This window comes from Chrysochloris asiatica, unplaced genomic scaffold (genome assembly GCF_000296735.1).
Source record: "Chrysochloris asiatica unplaced genomic scaffold, ChrAsi1.0 scaffold00062, whole genome shotgun sequence".
In the NCBI taxonomy this organism is placed as follows: domain Eukaryota; kingdom Metazoa; phylum Chordata; class Mammalia; order Afrosoricida; family Chrysochloridae; genus Chrysochloris; species Chrysochloris asiatica.
Genome location: NW_006408580.1, coordinates 12756091 through 12775055, shown reverse-complemented (window position 1 = coordinate 12775055; position 18965 = coordinate 12756091). Strand labels below are relative to the sequence as shown.

The 18965-nt window shown below is 53.2% G+C and overlaps 1 protein-coding gene across 2 annotated transcripts in view; it reads right to left on the bottom strand.

Moving 5' to 3' along the window:
- Positions 1-18965, bottom strand: part of BCOR (BCL6 corepressor) — a 126945-nt gene that overhangs the window by 45785 nt on the left and 62195 nt on the right. The gene's annotated exons all lie outside the window — the stretch shown is intronic.

Below are 18965 nucleotides of genomic sequence, written 5' to 3'. Positions count from 1 at the left end.
CCCTCCCTCCCTCCCTCCCAGCAGCCGCCTCCCCTCCCCCTGCAGGCGCAGCGCTCGGGCGACAACCACCCGCCGCCGCCTCCAGCTCTCGCAAGTTTGAGCTCCCCCAGCCTTCGCTCACCCTCCGCTGCGGCGCCTCAGCGGTGGGGTTTCAGGAAGGGTGATTCCCCAAGAAAGCTCTGCCCGAGTTTCCCCCGCCGTCATCGATTCCCTGGCGCGAGCGTTTCGCCTCTTAGGGTCCGAACCCGCGAACACTTCTTGGGTGGCGGCCCCCTCGCCCCCGATCCTTCTCTCCCCCACTTGCGGACCGAGTTGGCTCGACACACCCGGCCCAGGCGCACGTCCTGGGTGAGTCGGAAACCGACTCGGGCGGTCCGCAGAGCCAGAGCGGAGGGGACGGGGGTCGGCGGGGGCGGCTCTCCCAGCCGTGCGCCGAGACTCCCCTCGCTACCCAGAAGGCCAGTGGAGGACCGCAATTACCATAAAGCGCCTCGCACTCCGCTCCGCCAAAGCTGTCAAACCCCAGCGGCCACCGCCGCTGCTGCCTCTCGCCACCAGCGCTGAGCTCTTGCGGCCCCGCTGAGACTAGGCAGAGACGGGTGGGTGTACGTCAGCGCCCACCCCAGCCCTGGCCGCTCCTTCCCCGCAGAAAAGCCCTTTCCCGTTTCGCTGTCAAAGCTCCATGAAAATACCACCCCGGGCAACCGCAGCCGTTCCGCCTGAACTCCGCACCCGAGTTCCCCAGGACATTTCAATTGTGTGGGAATTGTTTGGGGGGGGGGGCGGTCCGTGGGGTACAAGGGGCGGTTAAGGGGAGGGCGGGTAAGGGAGAGAAGATCCGCCGGAATTTCTCCAGATTCTTGGGCAGTGCTAGGTCTGCACCTCAGATGGTTGGAGGGTCTGCCCTGGCCCCTCACCCCTCTCTTCCAGAGATTCTCTCGCGTTTTATTTTCCTTGGCAGGGAGCAACTTTTGGCGTAGACCGTTCGCCCCATAAATTTCCACTCGGTAACGTCGTGTTGATTGGTGCTCGGCGGCGGCGGCGTACAGCTTGCGCCCGCAGCAGTTCAATTCAATTGACACGTATTGAGCTTCTCCTGCGCACCCAGCGCGACGCGGGGCGCGAGGGCAGCAGGCGGGAGGGGGAAGCGCGGCTGAGAGGTTCCGGTCTCCCTGGAGAGCAAGAGCCTCAAGGGCGAGAACCCCAGTTCACAAACCTGGCGGGAAGGAGGAGGGGCTGTTTGGTCCAACCGCACCCTGACCGCGAGCATGGACGTCTTGGCCAAAGGTGACCCCACTCGATTGCTCGCTAGGGTCTTTTTAGGGGTGGGGGGGGTGGGGGGGGGAGACTGTCTCTGTCTTAATACAAGATGATGTAGGCTCTATGAGAACATCTGTCTGTAATGGAGGTGGCCTGCAAATCCAGACAGAAAGAAAGTTTCAAAATACCCGGGAGTGTCCCCATGCCAAAAATTGTCAAAAGCATCTCAAGTTGATTACTATGTCAAGGTCGATCAGGGCCTCAAACCAGCTCTAGTTAACGTATTTTCCCTTTTAAAAAATGCAGCTCTTACTATTCTGCAGGACTGACATTAGGTGAGATGTTATTCATTCTGTTTTAGTTCTCAGCACAGAGCTGTAAAAACAGCCCTTCTCAAAGCAGAAGTGAAACATCTTTGCCGTTTGAAACCCGAAACTTGGAACCGAATTAAATCTTCATGCTCCAGAGCTGCTTATAACAACTGATGCAAAAGACAGGCGGCCAAGTGCCCCTAAAGAGCAGTGCCCATCCGAGGCCGGGCCTCCAGCGCAAGCATCTCCTGGTGGACGCTTCCAGCAGCCGTGCCTGCGGAATGGAATGCACGCCTTTTTTCCGTCCTGGTCTTTCTCGGGGTAGATGTCGCTGAAAGCTAACCCACACATTTCTTTAATCTCCGGTAACAAGCAGAAAGACACCTGGACTATTATGCTGTAAAGCTATTTTTTATAAAGAAATTTTAGGGCCAGACATTAAAAGTTATTAGATTGAAGCACGCGTGTTACAGACACAGCTGGAGAAAAGACGTCTGGTTGTGTGTTGTGGTAACATTTCTTTTTGAAACAACTTCTTTTATTCAAAACAAGTCTAAAATAACCAGGAAGACTGAAGTTGGGTATTTGTGGAGAAACTCTCCGAACGTGGTTCCAAGCGGGAGGCCCTGGTGCAGCTCTGGGCCGTGCAGGGGGGCTGGCCTGGTGAGCGCGAAGCGGTGCCAGGCTCTTCCGGCTCGGTTAGGCCGCACCGCGGAGGCCCTGGCCTGATGCCCGGCCACCTCCTCTCCCCTCCCCTTGCCTCTCCAACTCTCCCCCGAGGCAGAGGCTTTTCCCAGAGTTCCGAGTCACAAGTAACCGTCTAAAACTTTTGGAAAACCCAGGAACTAAGCGATAGCAAGGGGCCTCCAGGGGCTGCTGACAAAGGGGCCTGTTTGTCTTAAGTTTTAAAGTCCGCGAGTTAAAATGAATTGGGGGTGGGTGGGGGTGCAGTAAGCTCGAAGGGTTTTCGGGAAGACTGACTGCAGAAGAAATTTGATGCTGGAGACAAACAGGCCAGTAAATTAGCCTTTGAGGAAATTTGCAGCATTCACCACCTCACATCTCCTTTTCTTTTGGGGAGGCTCACTTCCATGTTATTCTCGAGTGAGCTGGTGAGATTAAAGGGTTTCTCTTCCATCTTTGAGGAATACATTTTCCAACTCTGATGATTTTATAAAGAACATTAAGGGAGTCCTAAGACGCGTAGAAAGACGCCCTGGTGGCGCAGTGGGTTAAAAACCACTTGGCTGCTAACCCAAAGGTTAACCACAGGAGAAAATGGCAGTCAGCTTCCTTGGAGAAGCTGGGGAGCAGCTCTACTCAGTCTTAAGTTGTTGGTGTTGTTAAGTCATAGGGACTCATGGGGAGCCTGTATAGGGTTTCTGAGGGGCAGCTGGTGATTTTGATCTACCGACCTTATGGTAGTGTTTGTCCTAAAATGCCACACTGTTCTGTCCTACTGTTGTTAAATGTGTTTGAGTGGGTTCCGTTCATACAGACCCTGTATGGGATTTCTAAGGAGTGGCTGGTGAATTTGAATCACCGACCTTGTGGGGTCCAGTGCTTTATCTCACAGTGTCACACCTATAGGGTCTTTATAAGTTAGAATCTACTGGGGGGGGCAGGCTTGGTAGGTTTTTTGGATTTTGTTTAAGAGGCTTGGTGGAGGGAGGGATGTGTGACTCACCAGAAATTAAAATGAAGTGGCGCAATGGTTAAGCATTGGGCTGCTAACAGCAAGGTCAGCAGTTCGAATCCACCAGCGGCTCTATGGGAGAACGATGAGGTTCTCTGCTCCATAAAGATTTACAATTTACAGCCTATAAAGGCTCCCTATGAGTTGCATCAGCAGCAGCTCTAAAGTTGGGGTTACACCTACTGGTCCTGAATTGATTAGATGTGATGATTCAGGGAAAGAGAGACAGAAAGCTCTAGAAGAACAACCCCATCTTGTGTCCCCACTTGAGAAAGGGCTCCTGGAACTGGGAACACCACCAGGCCTGCAGCCTGTGTGGGCGTCCAGGCCCTTTCCCTGCTTGGCCTTCCCTTGAGAGCTGACCCAGGGGTCAGGCCTCTATGCATGACACTCTGAGAAGGCAGGGTTTCAGTGAAGGTGGAGAGAGTGGGCCAGTGAGTGCCAGGGAGGGGCAACCATGCAGAGAGAGTGGAGAAAGAAAGAAATCCAGCACTTAAATGAGTACCTTCAAGTGGAGTGACCTAGTCTTCATGCTCCCCAAGGCCCAAGGGCTATAACATAAAGTTCACTTCAGTCTTTGGGGCACTTTCTTGCTTCAGATACTACCCATGCTCTAAAGCTGCAAGCAAGCAGGTTGGGGCTTCTGGGAGCAGACCTTGAGCTGGGTGGCCCCTTTCAGGCCCAACTGAGGGTGTCAGATCTGCCAAGCAAGCCTTTCCTGCACCCCCAACCATGCAGAGGCCTGACATTGTGTGTAGGGCTGGTTTGTATTGCGTAGAATCTAAAACACACAGCTCCATAAACCTCCAATGGCTATTCTCACATCTCAGAGGTTGTTCTCAGGCCTATGACACTGGTCCTTAGAACAGAAGGAACTTGGGTGACTACATATACTGTACTTGCTCTTGTTTTTGTTTTTTCAAGGGAGAGCTGTAGGAAAGCACCAGACTGTGAACCACACGGCAGCAGTTCAAGCCTACCAGCTGCTCCTCTGCAGAAAGACGAGGCTTTCTGCTCCCACAAACTGTTGTTGTTGTTACTAATGAAGTGCTGTCAAGTCGGTTCCAACTCATAGCAACCCTGTATAGGGTTTCCAAGTTGCAGCTGGTGGGTTTGAACCCCAACCTTGCAGTTCAAACTGACCTTTCTGTCTAGTGCTTATCCTATATTGCCACAGAAAACCCTATACAGGGTATCTATGAGTTGGAACCAACTTAAAGTCACTTAGCAACAACTCATATTTTCACTTTGCATAGTGCCAAGCAGCCTGCTAATGTTAATTACTATTTGAAAATAACATAGGACCTCTCACACTGACAATCTTCCAGTTGCTTTCAGGCACTGGCCCACCCTTCCCTCCAAGCACAGGACATCTATGAGACTTACCCTGAAAAGCTCAAATGAAATAACAACAGAAGGCCCATTCTCGTCCCAGAGATTTCAAAAAACCTGAAAGCATCTAAATATAGTTGCTATCCAGGGGCAGGAGACTTCTGGAATTAGGGCCACCAGGTTGAAGATGACTGCCTTTTCTGTCTGTCCTTTGGAAAGCTATTGGGCATTTAAGGGCAGAGGACTTAAAAGGGCAGGCCCAAAGTCACTCCCAGCAAATTGTCTCTCAGATTTCCAGGCCTGGGATCGATTAGGGTCAGGTCTGGGCTCCTCACACTGAGGCACTGATGGGTGGACTGCTGTCTACACTGTGAAGGCCCACTGAGAGGATTGGGGGCCTTCTGCAAGGCTGCTACTTGAGCTCTCTCAAAGCCGGGGGCCATTGGCCAGATACTCCTACAGATCAACCAGGGCAGCACGTCTGCCCCAGCTGCTTATAAGCAAAGCTCCTCCAGTGCATATTTTACAAGGCTGGGGGCAGTGAGTGGGAACCACCACCAACTCACCCGAGGACCAGCGAGCCACCCTGCCCTGCCATTTTGAATTCAGCTACTCCACTCTTGCTGACAAGCACCATCCAGAGGCCCTTCTCAGCCTCCAGCACCCCAGGACTGGAGAAACTTAGAGGGCTCCGCCAGCCCCATTTCTTGGTCCTCTGTTGGGTCTGCCGGTGGGAATGAGGTGCTGATCTGTCTCCAAATACCTCTGAGGCCCCCCACAAAGTCGGGAAGAGAGGTGAGCAGCGGGAAGTGGCTGGCTACCTCGGGAAGGTCGCAAGCCAGGAGTAAAGCTGGAGATTGGCGTCGGGCTGGGAATTCCAAAAGGCTTAATCCGAGACCCATTTTAACCCCTGCCTCTGGACCCACTCTGCTCTGTCCCCGGTATCTCCCCCCTCCCCCAGTATCCCACCCATCCTCCCGTCTCTAGCGCTTAGCCTCCGGCCGCGAGTACGGGGTTTGGGGGGTGCGGGGGCGCAGGGCGGTTTGTGTTGCGAGGCTTGACAGAACCTTCTGTGTGCGGTGGAGGGAGGAGGCTAATGCATAATGCACAGCGCCTGGAAGCCCGGCCATTAGCGGCCTGTCGGTGACACAGACAAACGACTGAGAGGGAGGAGATCCAGCTCGCTGTGGAGTTTAAATATACCAGCGTGGAGGGGAAACGCCATGATCTAAAAGTGTGTGTTTGCAGACACTCGCATATATTTTAATGATTTCCAGCAGGCCATGTGTCCCAGTCAAGCCTCCCCCTCCCCAAAGGAGGGTGTGTATGTAGAGGAGGGGAGGGGGTCATAAAGACACAGGCCTCAGCCAAGAGCAGCTTTTTGAGAATGAGAAGCAAAGGAGCACACGGGGAAAGCGAGGCCTAGGGAAGCAGTATAACCCAAGGCGATCCTCAAAATTTTCTTTTTTAAAAAAATCTGGCAATTGGACCTTCCACCGCACTAGCTCCTATTGGCCATACAGAAAGAGTATATGTCCCCACCCCAGCTCCCCGAAGACACCTACATTTTTTTAATGCTCCTTTTCCTCAGACAATCCAGAGACCTCCTTTCCTCCCCATATAACACATCAGTGTTTTTTAGCAATTAAGGCGAGAAGGGGGTGGGGATGAAGATAAGCCAATTTTTTTTTTCCGCCATGCAAGTGTGAAAGATAAGATAACGCTAAGCTGGGGCAAAGCGGCTGCTTACAACCTCCCCTCTGCGATTTTGATCGGTCACTTCTTATCTCGCAAAAATGCTCCTTTCGAAAACTGCACCAGAAAAAAAATAAAATGGCTAAAAGGAAAGCATTTTCATTTGGAAATGACATTTAAAATCGACCTCCCTTCGCAACCCCCTCCTCATCCGAGAAGCTCCCCAGGAAACGTCGCACCTCGACTCAAGGGCTTCGAGCTTTCTCGTGGGGGGCAGGATTACTAGTGTAATTAGGCTGAATAAAACCAGGGATGCGTGAGGAGGATTTAATCTGCATCCAACCTCCAGCTTGCGACCGGGTGTTCCTTCTCTTAGTCACTACTGATCGGCGTTTGTATGCCACCGCTCCTGTGTTGAAACTAAACAGGTAGCTTATATTTGGGAGGGTCATAATAACTCTGCCAACAGGAGGTGGTCCTTACTGCGAAATAATAATGTCTGCTGATTTTTACAGGGCTCTGGAATGGGAGGAAAGGGCACCATCACACGCCCAGCACCCGATAACTCCCAGAAGAGCCGTACTCTCAGAAAGTCGTAGAAAAAGCCTTTTTTTCGCACCAAAATCTCACAAAGGGGTTTCCCAAACACTTTTGTGTTTGTTGAAGCTTAAAGTATTTAACTCCAGGTCCGCCTGAGAATTCCAACAGCCCAGATCCTGGTCCCAGATCGCAAACATCGAGGCCCGCAGCCCAGGCCTTGCGGACAAGGCTCTGTCCTTCGCTGGTTTCGAAGGACCCCCCTCCATCCCGGGTCTGCACCTAGTGCCCCTCATGCACCTAGTTTTCACCCTACCACCGCTCCTTGGCCAGGCGGCACGACCCAAAGCCCAGAACCAGCCGCGGCCGGATTGTCCCCGGGGAGCCGAAACCGCCGATCGGGGAAATCCCTCCTCTCGCCCTTCCCGGAAAAGCCTCGCCGAGGCGTAGGCAAAGAGCAAGCTAGCCAGCCGCTGACAGCCGGGCCTCACGGAAGGCCCACACGCGTCCCATTAGTCAGCCTGAGTTCCCCTCGGGCGAGCCGTCTGGCGCGGCCCCAAGGCCCAGCGCGGGCGGGGAGGGGGCGCGGGGCCGCAGCAAGCTGGGGTCGGGGGAGGGGGCGCGCACTCTGCGGGACCCGACCGGCTTCAGTTCCGCGTTCCTGGGCTTGCGGGTAAGCTGAGCTGGCGGGGCAGGCCGCTCCCTGACTGGCGCCGGAGCGCTGAGCTGCGCTTCACGTGCCCGCCATATCAGCAGAGGCGACGGAGGGGGAGGGAGTGGTGGGAAGGGAGGCGCGCGGCCGCTCCCGCGGGGTCTTGGCTCCCGCCTCCCTGCCCCGCTCAGGGATGGTCTGGGACCACCCTGCAGCCACCGTCCCCGCAGCGTCGCCTTCCCGCGCGAAGCGAGCGCGGCGCCGCCAGACGCCGAGAGGCTCCTCGGGCGTCGCTCCGAGAGCTGTGCGGTGGCGGCAGCCAAGGGAGGGTGCTCCTCGCGGCGGCCCCGGGAACTTCCCGGCCGCCCCGCCGCCGCCACAGTCACGGGGACCGGAAGCCCTCGCGCCACCCTGAACGGCCTCTGCTGGTCCTCCGGGCAGTTACAGATGAGAACTGGAAGGAATAGCACCCCTATTCCTTCCAGCACCCGGGCGGCCGCCTTGGCCCTGGGGCACCCCATTTAAGCCCGGAATACCCTCCTCTCAGTCCGAGAAGACCTCCTTCTGCTACCACTATAAGGGTCCTCCCCTCCCTCCGCAGCCCCACAGCTGGGACGGGAGGGGCGCAGAGCTGCCGCTCCGGCCGGGCAGGAACACCTGCTCCCGAGCCCTGCAGCTGGGCGCGTGATGCCGGGAGAAGCTTCCTACTGTTGTGTGCAGAGATCGCGGAGAAGAAAATGGGGACCCGAAGCTCAGGGGCAGGCTCAGTCGCACCTCGGCTGCCCTGAATCTCACTCCTCAGGGCTATCAGGAGTCGAAACCAGCAGGCTCGCTGAGGGCCCGGGTCTCCCGCTGAGAGTTTAGGGGCCGCCACCCCTGGGACCCGGCTTCCGGCTTTAAGAGGTCGTTCGCAAAACAAATAGGGCAAAACCTGTTGTAGGAGCCTTTCCGATGTCCACCCCTGCTCTCCAAATCAGACACACTCATCTGCCCTCGGCTTCCATTCTAGTCTTGGGGTGGGTAGGAAGTAAATCGTGGCGGCACCGGCAAGCCCCCCACCCCTGTGGGGTCCAGTACCGGGTGCGGACTTTGCCACTCCTGACGGAGAGGCCCAAAGCACCCTCCCATCTCTTCCTGGCCTGGAGACTATCGGAGGGCCGTGCTGACCCGCATGGCCTGCCCTGCCTCATCTACCCTCCCCTCCAGCCCTCTCCGACTCTCCTGGCCCTGGGCCCGGCCGGGGAAGGCGTTGTTTTGCCAGCGGGAGCCGAGCGAGTGCGCAGAGAAAAGCCTCCCTGCTCTAATGAGAGTGCACACAGCGCTGCAGCGAGAAGGATGATTACCCGGCGGGCGGGGGGGGTGGGGGTGGCGCGGGCTCGGGCCGCGGGCGGCGTGTGCGGCGGCCCCGCGGGCCCGGAGTCCCCGCCTGTCTGGCTGCTAATCGCACGCTTTCTGCTGTTACGGAGGCAGGCGGGAGCCGGCGGCCGAGCTCAGCGCCTGCGACTCGGCGGGTGACACGGAAACATGGCGCAGCGCCCCTCCCCCGCCCTCCCTCCCCGCGCTCCCGCCTCCCGCCTCGCACTTCCTCCCGCCCGCGCGGCTTTTGCAGTTGCAATGCTCTGCTTTCGGCCCGTCACCATTACACTAGCAACCGCTTCTTGGCGGCTCAGCGCGTCTTTCCCCTTTGTTTTCGGGGTCTATAGAAAACGTCTGCTTTTGTCCCGAGCTCTCGTTAAACCAAACTTGTGGTGGCAACGGAAGGCGGTACGGGCGGGGAGGGGCCCGGGGATTTTGGCAGCAGCAGAAGCAACAGCCCAGAGCGTGGTGGAAACTTCTCTCGCTGGGTTCCCAGCCACCCCGCCTTCCACAGTCCCCCCTCCGCGCGCGCACACATAGGCCAACCGGCCTGCAGACGCCCTCCCCCTCCCCCCCGAGAGGCCCCAGCGCTCCAAGGAGATCTGGAACACAGGAACTCGGACCTGGGGAGAAGGCAGCCCCGAGTTTTTGGCACTGGGTGACCTCGCTTCTTGTAGCCCTTAGTCGCCTCTCCCTCCCTTTATACCATTCAGGGCTTTATATAGGTCAGTAGAGAAGGACAAGAAAAATTGTGTGTGTAGTTTTATTTTAAGGGTTTGTTGGAATCCCTCACTCCCAATAGCACAGACTCCTCCTTTATAAGGTCTCAGGCCAGGTGAGGGGATGGGGATCGTAGGCTCCAGCGGAGAAGGGTCTGAAGCTAAGGCCTGGGGTCTGGGTAAGTATTCTATTGGCCCAGTCTGTCACACTCGGCCTGCAAGTGAGATGGGGCTATCTTGCAGAGTGGAGAACGGGAGAACCCCGATCTGGTCAAATCTCCCTTTCCTAGACAAGGGACTCAGGACCTCCACCCGCGGAGTGCGCCGCAGTCCCGTGCGCACGCCGTGGCTCTTTGCGCCGAAGCTGCTCAGGCGGCAATTTTTTAAGCCTGCAATTAAGCGAGGCGTCGCCGTGTCCTCTGCTAGTGTCGATCCTGTCAGTCGCACATGGCCTTGGTGCTCTGGTCCGAGGCTCTGCGATTAGTCACAGGCTCGCTTCGCCCCTTCCCTAATCCGCTTCAGCAGGCAGCCTGGGGGACGCGGCCGACTTGGCGGCGCTGGCAGGAAGCCATGGCGCGCGGGGCGGGCCGCCAGGCCAGTGCCAGTCCCGCTGCGCCCGAACTGGCGCGGGCCCCGGGGTGCAAGCTAGGCACCCCCTCCCCTTCCCCGCCCTCTGGCTAGGGCGGTGGCGCCCCTCCTCCTCCCGCCCCTCTCCCAGGCCTGCGAGATCTGTTTGTGTGGTGTCATTTGCATAAAAATAGGACAAGTGTTTCAGTGCGTTCGAACGCGGGAGGCGAAATCCTTATTGATGTGTCTGTGTGGAGCCTTCGGTTGTCGGAGCGGTTTGATTTAGGGTGTTTGTGTTGCCTTCTTCAAGAAATGAGAGGAAAATTCTGCGCAAGGCCTTCGCGGGCCTGGCCCCCCGGAGCATCCCCCTCCGTGCGGCCCGGAACAGTCCACCGCCTGGGCCCCAGCGCGCCGGATCCACTGGGAGCAGGTTGAGGGCCAGGCGGGCAGCCCATTATGACTCATAAAACCAGGCGGCCTAATCACCAGCTGCCAACCAGTTTACGTGTGGTGCTTCCAAATGCTCCCTTCGCCCAGCCCGGGCCTCCAGCGAGTTAGCCCAGAACCTGGCTCGAACAGTCCAGTGGGGGCTAATCAGGTGGCTGCTCGCTCTGTCGGCAGTAAGGCTCCCCTGTCAGGCCCCCGTTTCTCCTGGCCTTGGCGCTAGTTGCCAGCAACTCCTCAGCTTGGGCAAATAGCTGGGAGGGCGCCGGCCGCGCGGAGCCAGTAAATCAATCATTAACTCCCCAGCGAGGCCTGGCGAGGGGGGAGAGCGACGACCAGATCCTAGTCTGCCGGGCGAGCACAAGACCCCCACCCCCGGTTGGAGCTGTCCACGCGCCAACGGGCAGTGAGGAGGCAGAGGGAAGGTAGGTCCCTCCGGGGCCTCTGGGTGCCCACCAGAAGCCTCCGCTCGCCGGGCCTATCAAGTCCGCACCTCGCCTCGCTGGGCAGGTCGGGTTACTACAGAACGGCCCCTGGGCGGGCTTGAACATTAACGAGCCGCCCTGGGGCCTTGCGGCCTGCTCTCCCGGGGAGAGCCTGCCGCGCTCCGACAAGCTTCTCCGATGCGGCTGGGTTCCTCCTGGCTCTGTCTTGCCAAACCAAACTGAACGCACTCCGTGCCGCCTAGCGGCCCCCTTCCCCACAGGGGGTTAAAAGGCCCGCTTCGCCCTGGCTCCTCTGTGGCGCGTCGGAAACGCTGATCAAAGTGCTTATGGGGAAGGAAACACTCTCACACTAGGGTTGGAGGAGGCCGGGTGGAGCTGGCTCCGAGCCTCCCGCCTCGACCCGCTTCCCACACTCCCTGGAACGCCGCGGTGGCGGCGCTGGCGGCGCTGGCACACGCGATTCGCTCGGCAGAGCTCTGCGCGGCGGGGACGGGAGGGCGGCGGGGTGGGGGAGGGCCAAGGGGCCGAGAAGCGAGCCCGGGCTGCGCGCCAAGAGGCCCGGGGCCGCAGAGAAGTCGCCTCTCGGCTCAGCGCTCACGGGCGTGCCCGGGAACCCGGAGGGCAGGCAGCGGCCCCACTCGGTCGGGCTCCCGCGGTCTCCGGGCCGCGGCGCGGGGCTCGCTGGGGCCGGGCGCGCGCCCGGCGCCGCTGGATTGACTCTCGGGGCTCGCGCTGCAGAGATCCGCTTGTCAGTTCAAGGGCAGGACCGAAACTCTGCAAGCGGAGTCTGGCGAACAGGAAATTTCTCATTGACAAGGTGCTGCCCCTCCCCCCACGCCCGGCTTCAAAACAAAACAAAAACCCAGCGCGAGAGGCCGACGCACCCAGCCTCGCCGCTGCGGCCTGCGCCCTGCCACCGCCCCGGTGACCCCGGCTCTTCGGTCCAGCCCGGGCGGTGGAGAGCTCGCCAGCCCTGAGCTCCGAACGCAGGCGGCGGCAAACCAACAGGCCCAACGGACGGGCTCGATTCGGGCCCCGCGGAGGGCGCCCAGCTGCCACCCTTCGGGACTTGGCCGGAGCCGTACGGGAGCGCCGAGTCCTGGAGGCTCCACGCCTTCTCGGGTTATGAACCAAGGCCGAGCGGTTAGACCGAGCTGCCGGAGGCCGCAAGGTCAGCGGCTCCCTAGAGGGAGTGGGGGCGGGGAAGCCGCCCGGCGCCGCCGACTTGGCAAAGCCTGCCGCCGGGACCTGGGAGGGCTACGAGATCGGCTTGGCAAAGTTCCTGTGGAAACTCCACGTTTTGAAACTCCAGCGTTATTGCTGGAGGAGGGGGTGAGGGGGACGCGCCGAGAGCGCTGGGGCCGCATGCACCCGCCGTTCACTCTGGTGTGTGTGTGGGGGGGGGGGTCGGCGCCCCCTAGTCCAATGGGAGAGCCAGAGGGCGGGGACGACTGGTTCCCCGGGCCAGTTCTTTTGTGTCCCCTCTTTCCCCCACACTCTGAGGAAAATTTATAAGCCTAGCTTTATTTATTGAGTTCAGACCTGAGAGGTAAGAATGCTGTCTTTTTCAGGACTCAGATATTCAGGGTAATTTCGCATTTGACACATGTAAATACTTAGTATTCTCAGGTAAGGTCAAATTATTTATCATCTTAATTTATATTTCAATAGGCCTACAATTTAGAGGCGCGAAATGCCTCCTTATGAATCATTATGGTCTATTAGGGGAAGTAATGTATAAACAGCACTATTTGGAAGGGAATCACTTATGTTGACATTTAAATGGCTCTTCAATAGTTAAAAAGAAAAAAGGGGGCTTCGAGTGCCTTTGATTAAATATACAAATTTACAAGACCATCAGCAAAGCCATCAGGATTATAAATTCTTGAGATTTTTAATTTAGTTATTCCTGGGTTTTGTTTTTTGCTTTATCCTCCTAGGACCTGCATGTCATTTAATCCCTTTGGGGAAATTTACAAATGGCAGGCAAAATATAATTCTTCTCTCTTTCAGCTAAATGTCTTAGCAGGAACCCAGGGCACCTCTGGAAATCTGAACAAACTCCACCAGCAGGGACTCCAGTGGTAAGTTTGTAGATCTTTGTACATCAGTGATAGAATCCTCCACTTTAGCAATATTGCAGCTAATTTGCGAAACAGCAGAGCTTCCCTGCTGAGGTCTAACCTTCCAGAAAGGCCTGTGTCCATCCATCCATCCATCCTTATATTCCTACATCCTCCAGCACATATGTTTAAGTCATACTTCTTATTATACCTGCTACAATATCACCTTTGAAGAACTTCTTCCTGGCTGTCCCCCTACCCCCACCCCATGCACTCTATTGAATCGCCCTGTGGTATTCACTTGAAGCATCTCCCATCTTGACCCCCTATCTCTTTCCCAGGCACCCTACTTATCTGTTCCCCTGAACAGCTGTACCTCTTGAAAAAGGTTCGTTTCCACCATGTTCATTCCACTGTCTTACATTGTGTTCAGTCTTAAATTCTGCTACTTTTTGAAGTTATTCTAAGATATTGGGATAAATAAGGTTGTTCCATGTAGCTTTGTTTGTAATTGCATAAAATTAGAAGCAACGTAAATGCCCAGCAGTGACATTGATGGCACCGGCAAACAATGGAATTTTCTGTAGCTATTTTAAAAATGAAGATTTGCTCTGTGTACTGATATGGAATAGACCCCAAGGTCTATTGTTAAGGGCAGAAACACAAGACGAAGAACAGGGTGTATATAGTGTTGTGTAATCTGTGTGAAAACAGTGTGAAGGGGGAATCTAGATACATATTTGTACTGTATGAAATACGTCTCCAGCATGGGTGTACTGCATAGCCCCCACCTACTACATATGCAATTGTATGACCTCTGTTTTATTTTCATAAATGGAAACACACTGCACAAGCTGTTCTATACCTTACCTATGAAACTTATCACCACTCAGCTTCTACATTGTTTTCTATCAGCATCTGGAGGTAGACCTTGTCTTTGCCAATGCTCATGTAAATTTCACTGTAGAGATACATCATTAAAAACAAACAACTTATAACACTTTCTGCTCTGCAGAAAAGGCTCAAGATCACCAGGCACTTCCTTGTTGCCAGGTTGCTGTTGTTAAGTGCCACTGAGTCAGTTCTGACTCATAATGACCCTGTATAGGGTTTCCGAGGAGCAGCTGGTGGGTTTGAACTGCCCATCTTGTGGTTCACAGTCCAGTACTGATCCAACAGCGCCACACCAGGCTATTGTCAGGAGGGCTGGGCATTTGTCAGCCTTACTTGACCTCTTAGAAGCACTCAACATGCCTGACCACTGACCCCTTGAACTGCTGACTCCTCGTGACTTCCCAGATCCCACTTACCTGATTTCATCCTCCCTCTGAACTTCTGACTCTTTCTCAGCTCCTCTGTATGCTCTCCCTGCTACCTGGAGCCTAGATTCTCTCCTCCCTGCCCTCCATCTCATCCAGGCCCATGGCTCCAAATACCACTTACTTCCGCTTGACTCTCAATTCTTCATTCCCTCAGTTCTAGATTCCAGCATCCAACTGCAGCCCTGACGTTCAACATGGGAGTCTTTGAGGCATCTGTGTCCCCGCTCAGTGGCACTTGCCAGCAACAACAAGATGTCATTAGAGTCCTGGTGTAGCGCTGTGGGATAAAGTACTGGACTGCAAGATCAGTTTGAACCACAAGGTCGGTGGTTCAAACTCACCAGACGCTCCTTGGAAATGGATTGATACAGTGGCTGCAGCAATGGGCTTACACATAGCAGTTACGAGGATGGCACAGAGCGGGCAGTCTTTCCTTCTGTCCTTCATAGGGATGCATTCCAGGGCACCTAACAACAACAATAACAATAGCAGGCTTATTGGATAGAAAATTGGAAGTAGGCTCAGTTAACCTTTCCTGTGGACTAGAAGGAGGTGAGGTGGGAGATGAAGGAGAAGAGGTCAAGATTGACCTCCCAGGCTTCTGTTTCAAACACTTGAAAGTATTGCTGAGTGAGGGTCCATGCAGCGGAATCATTTGTCTTGCTCAGCCCCTGATGTCCCAGCATCCAGTGCAGGACCTGGCATTTAGTACTTCATATAAATTAACTTACTTTATGCAGATAGGTAGAGTTGTTATCTATAGATGAGGAAATGGAGACAGAAAGGTTTCAGAACATTTCCAAGATCACACAGAAAATGGTGGAACTAGGATTTGAACCCAGGCAGCCTGTTTCCAGAGTCTGTGTTTTAACTACTCTGCTATACTGCCTCATAGCATGCTTAAAATGGAATTCTTACAAAATGAATTAATAGGTATTGTTGGTATCTACTAAACGCCACACATTCAAGTGTTTGAAGCAGAATCCTGGGGTCAATCTTGACCTCTCTTCTTCATCTCCCACCTCACCTCCCTCTAGTCCACAAGGAAGGTTAACTGGTTCTACTTTCAAATTTCTGTCCAATAATCCTGCTAGTTCTATTGTCCTTGCTAGGTGCCCTGGGGTCAGTTCTGACTCACAGTGACCCTACGTACAATAGAACGAAACACTGCCCAGTTCTGTGCCATCCTTATAATTGTTATCTTTGAGCCCATTGTTACAGTCACTGTGTTGATCCATTTTGTTGAGGGTCTTCCTGACCCTCCACTTCACCGAGCAGGGACTGTTGTGGTTAGCTGCCATCAAGTCAGCTTCAGAGTAGAACTGTTCCATATCGTTTCTTGGCTGTAATCTTTACAGAAGTTCACCAGGCCTTTCTTCCACAGAGCGGCTGTGTGGGTTTGAACCACCAACTTTTAGTATAGCAACCAATGGCCAAACCACTTGTGCCATCCAGGTTCCTCTCCAATAAACCTACTTCTTTGTATTCTCTGTTAGGCCAGACCACCTTTTTATGGCTTAGATTTCAATCCATGATTATTATTATTCCAACTGGTCTCTGTGCCTCCACTCGCCCCACCCCAACCCCCAACCTGTCTGCCACATAGCAGCTAGACAGATCGTTTAAATACACATTGCGTATCATTTCCTGCTAGTTCTCAATGCACTTGGAATAAAACCCAAACATCTTCACAAGGGTTATAATCCTGGCCACTTCATTGCCTTCCACCTTCTACCTCGCCCTTTGAGGACTAGCCACACAGGCCTCTTGTCAATTCCTGCACAGGTTCTGAGAATTCACCCCTGTACAGTCATCTCACTAATGCAACTGTTTCCACTGGGTGTATCATCACTTTGTACTAAATCTACATCCGTTTTTAGCAATGAGCAGGTATCAAATCATGTTCTCTGGTTGCTCCCAGCTATATTCTCTGGTACCTAGCACTATGTGGATAAGTCCAAAAGTATTGCTATCCATTATCTTTTTATTCCATTTTTCCACGAACTTTTTTGAAACCCCCTCAGACATATTCCAAAAAATATGTGCTTAAACGTGCCTCGGTGATACATGAAGGACTGCAGACAAGTTCTCTCTGTGATACATTTGGCTTAGTATCATTACGGTACCTCTAAAACAAAGGTTGGCTGCCAAAAGTGTTGTGCAAAGATCAGCTAACTCACAGAGCTCATCTTTCCATCAGTGTTTTAAGCAAAATTAAAGCTAATAAAGATGATTTTATGGTATGAGTTGTAACCAGGAACTAGTCTTGGATTTTTACTAATCCAAAACAGTGACTTCCAAGGAAGAGAGAAGTCAGCTCAGAAGACTTTGATGACTGTTTTTTGGGATTCCAAATGGGTCACTTGATAGATTTCTTTCTTTCTTTTTTTTTTTTTGAGGAACACAGAAAAATCATGAGAGCTTTTTATGAAGAATTTCAAGAAAACGGAAAACTGCATCGGTGAGAAAAAGGCCAGGGAAGTTGCACTGAGGAAGTTTTCGTATCACTGCAATACACCTGCTCATTTTTCTAGGTTCGCAACGGCTGCTCTACAAGAATTTCATTGGGAAACCTTGCCCCATTCCACCCCACAACCCTGATCTTGTCCCTTCACACTTTGTTTTGTTCCCCAATCTCAAAGAACATTTAAAAGGAACACGATTCGAGTCCCTTGAAGATACCAAAACTGCTGTTTTCACATGGTATAAATAAATCAAAGGGTGCAGAATTCTTTGGAGAAGGGTTAGACAGAAAGGTTGCCTTCAGAAGTGTAAAGACCTAGATGGAGGAGATGGTGAGAAATAATCATTTCACATTTTGGTATTTTTGTTTAATAAAGGTTTCTATGAATTTGTAAGGGGCCCTGGTGGCGCTATGGGTTAAGCATTTGGGCTGCTAAGGTTGGGGGTTCAAACACACCAAGTACTCCAAAGGAGACCGATGAGGCTGTCTGCTTCCGGAAACCCTAGAGCGTAGTTATACTCTCATATTGCATTGGTGTGAGTTGGAATTGGCTTGATGGCAGTGAGTTTGGGCTTGTTGGGGTTTCTTTCTAAATGATTCTGGAGGAATACTTTTTGACTTACCATCAGAGAAGCTCAAAAAATATTCGATGAAGAATAAATGAATGACTGAATGCTTAATTGTTCGCTAACTGAATACCATGGCCAGAGAAGGAACCAAGTTTAAGAGTGCAAGGCAATCAGAGGTGTGTGCTAAAGGAAGAGGAGGTGCCTGGATTTGCAGGGAGCATCTCTAGTTCAAGTGAGCAATGCCAGACACAAAAATACAAATATCATTTATGATCCTACATATATGAAATACCTAGAATAGGCAAATTCAGAGAAATAGTAAGTTGACTAGAGGTTACCAAGGGCTGAGAAAAAGGGACAAATGGGGAGTTCTGGTTTGGCACTGTGGGTTAATGCGCTGGACTGCAAAGTTGGCTTGAACCACAAAGTTGGAGGTTCAAGCTCACCAGCTGCTCCTCGCTATACAGGGTCGCTAGGAATCAGAACCGACTCGGCAGCACTTAACAATAACATTGCTTAATGGACAGAGTTTCTGTCTGGGGTGATGAAAAAGTTTTGGAAATAGATAGTGGTGATAAAGTTACACAACACGGTGAATATAATTAATGCCACTGAATCATACCCTTATAAATAAATAAAGCAGCAAATGTTACACGTATCTCACCAAATGAAATTAAAGGAAAAAAAACAACCAACCAACCAAAACAAAACCAAAAACCTGTCTCTCAGATCAGACCCTACATAACTTCTCCAATTGCTTCCTTCTGGGTCATCCTGGCAATTTGCCAACTGCAGTTACTCTCGTAAAAGACTTCATTTCTTTCTGGGATCAGCAGGTCTCAGGGGATCTGTTGTGTTCACCATGGGAACCTAAGAATTTCTCATCTGTATAAAGAGTTGCCTATCTTCCAGGTAAGCCTTGAAATAGTGTGGGGCAAAGGAGTTCAAGTCATTCTCTACCTGTTTGGAAAGTTTTTGTACCCCATTAAGACTCAGCTGGAATCTGGTGTGGCACTGTGGGTTAATATGCTCGACTGCAAAATTGGTTTGAGCTGCAAGGTCGGTAGTTCAAGCTCCCCAACCACTCCTTGGAAACCCTATACAGGATCAGAACTGACTCAACAGCACTTAACAACAATACTCAACTGGAGTCCTGGTATAGCGTTATAGGATAAACACTGGACTGCTAAAGGCAAGGCCAGCTAGCTATTCAAAACCACCTGCCGCTGCTTGGAAACCAAACCCTCCCATTGCTATGAATCAAAACCGACTCAACAGTACACAACCACAATACTCAACTGGGGTCCTGGTGGGGTGCTGTAGAAGAAGCACTGATCTACTAACTGCAAAGTCATCAGTTCAGACCCATCAGTTGATCCTCAAAAACCCTATACAGAGTCCCTATGAGTCAGAACCGACTCGACAGAACACAACAACGCTAGAGTAAGGCTCTAATGGTGCTGTGGGTTAGGCGTTCAAACCCACTAGCTGCTCCATGGGCGAAAGATGAGGATTTACAGCCTCAGAAGCCC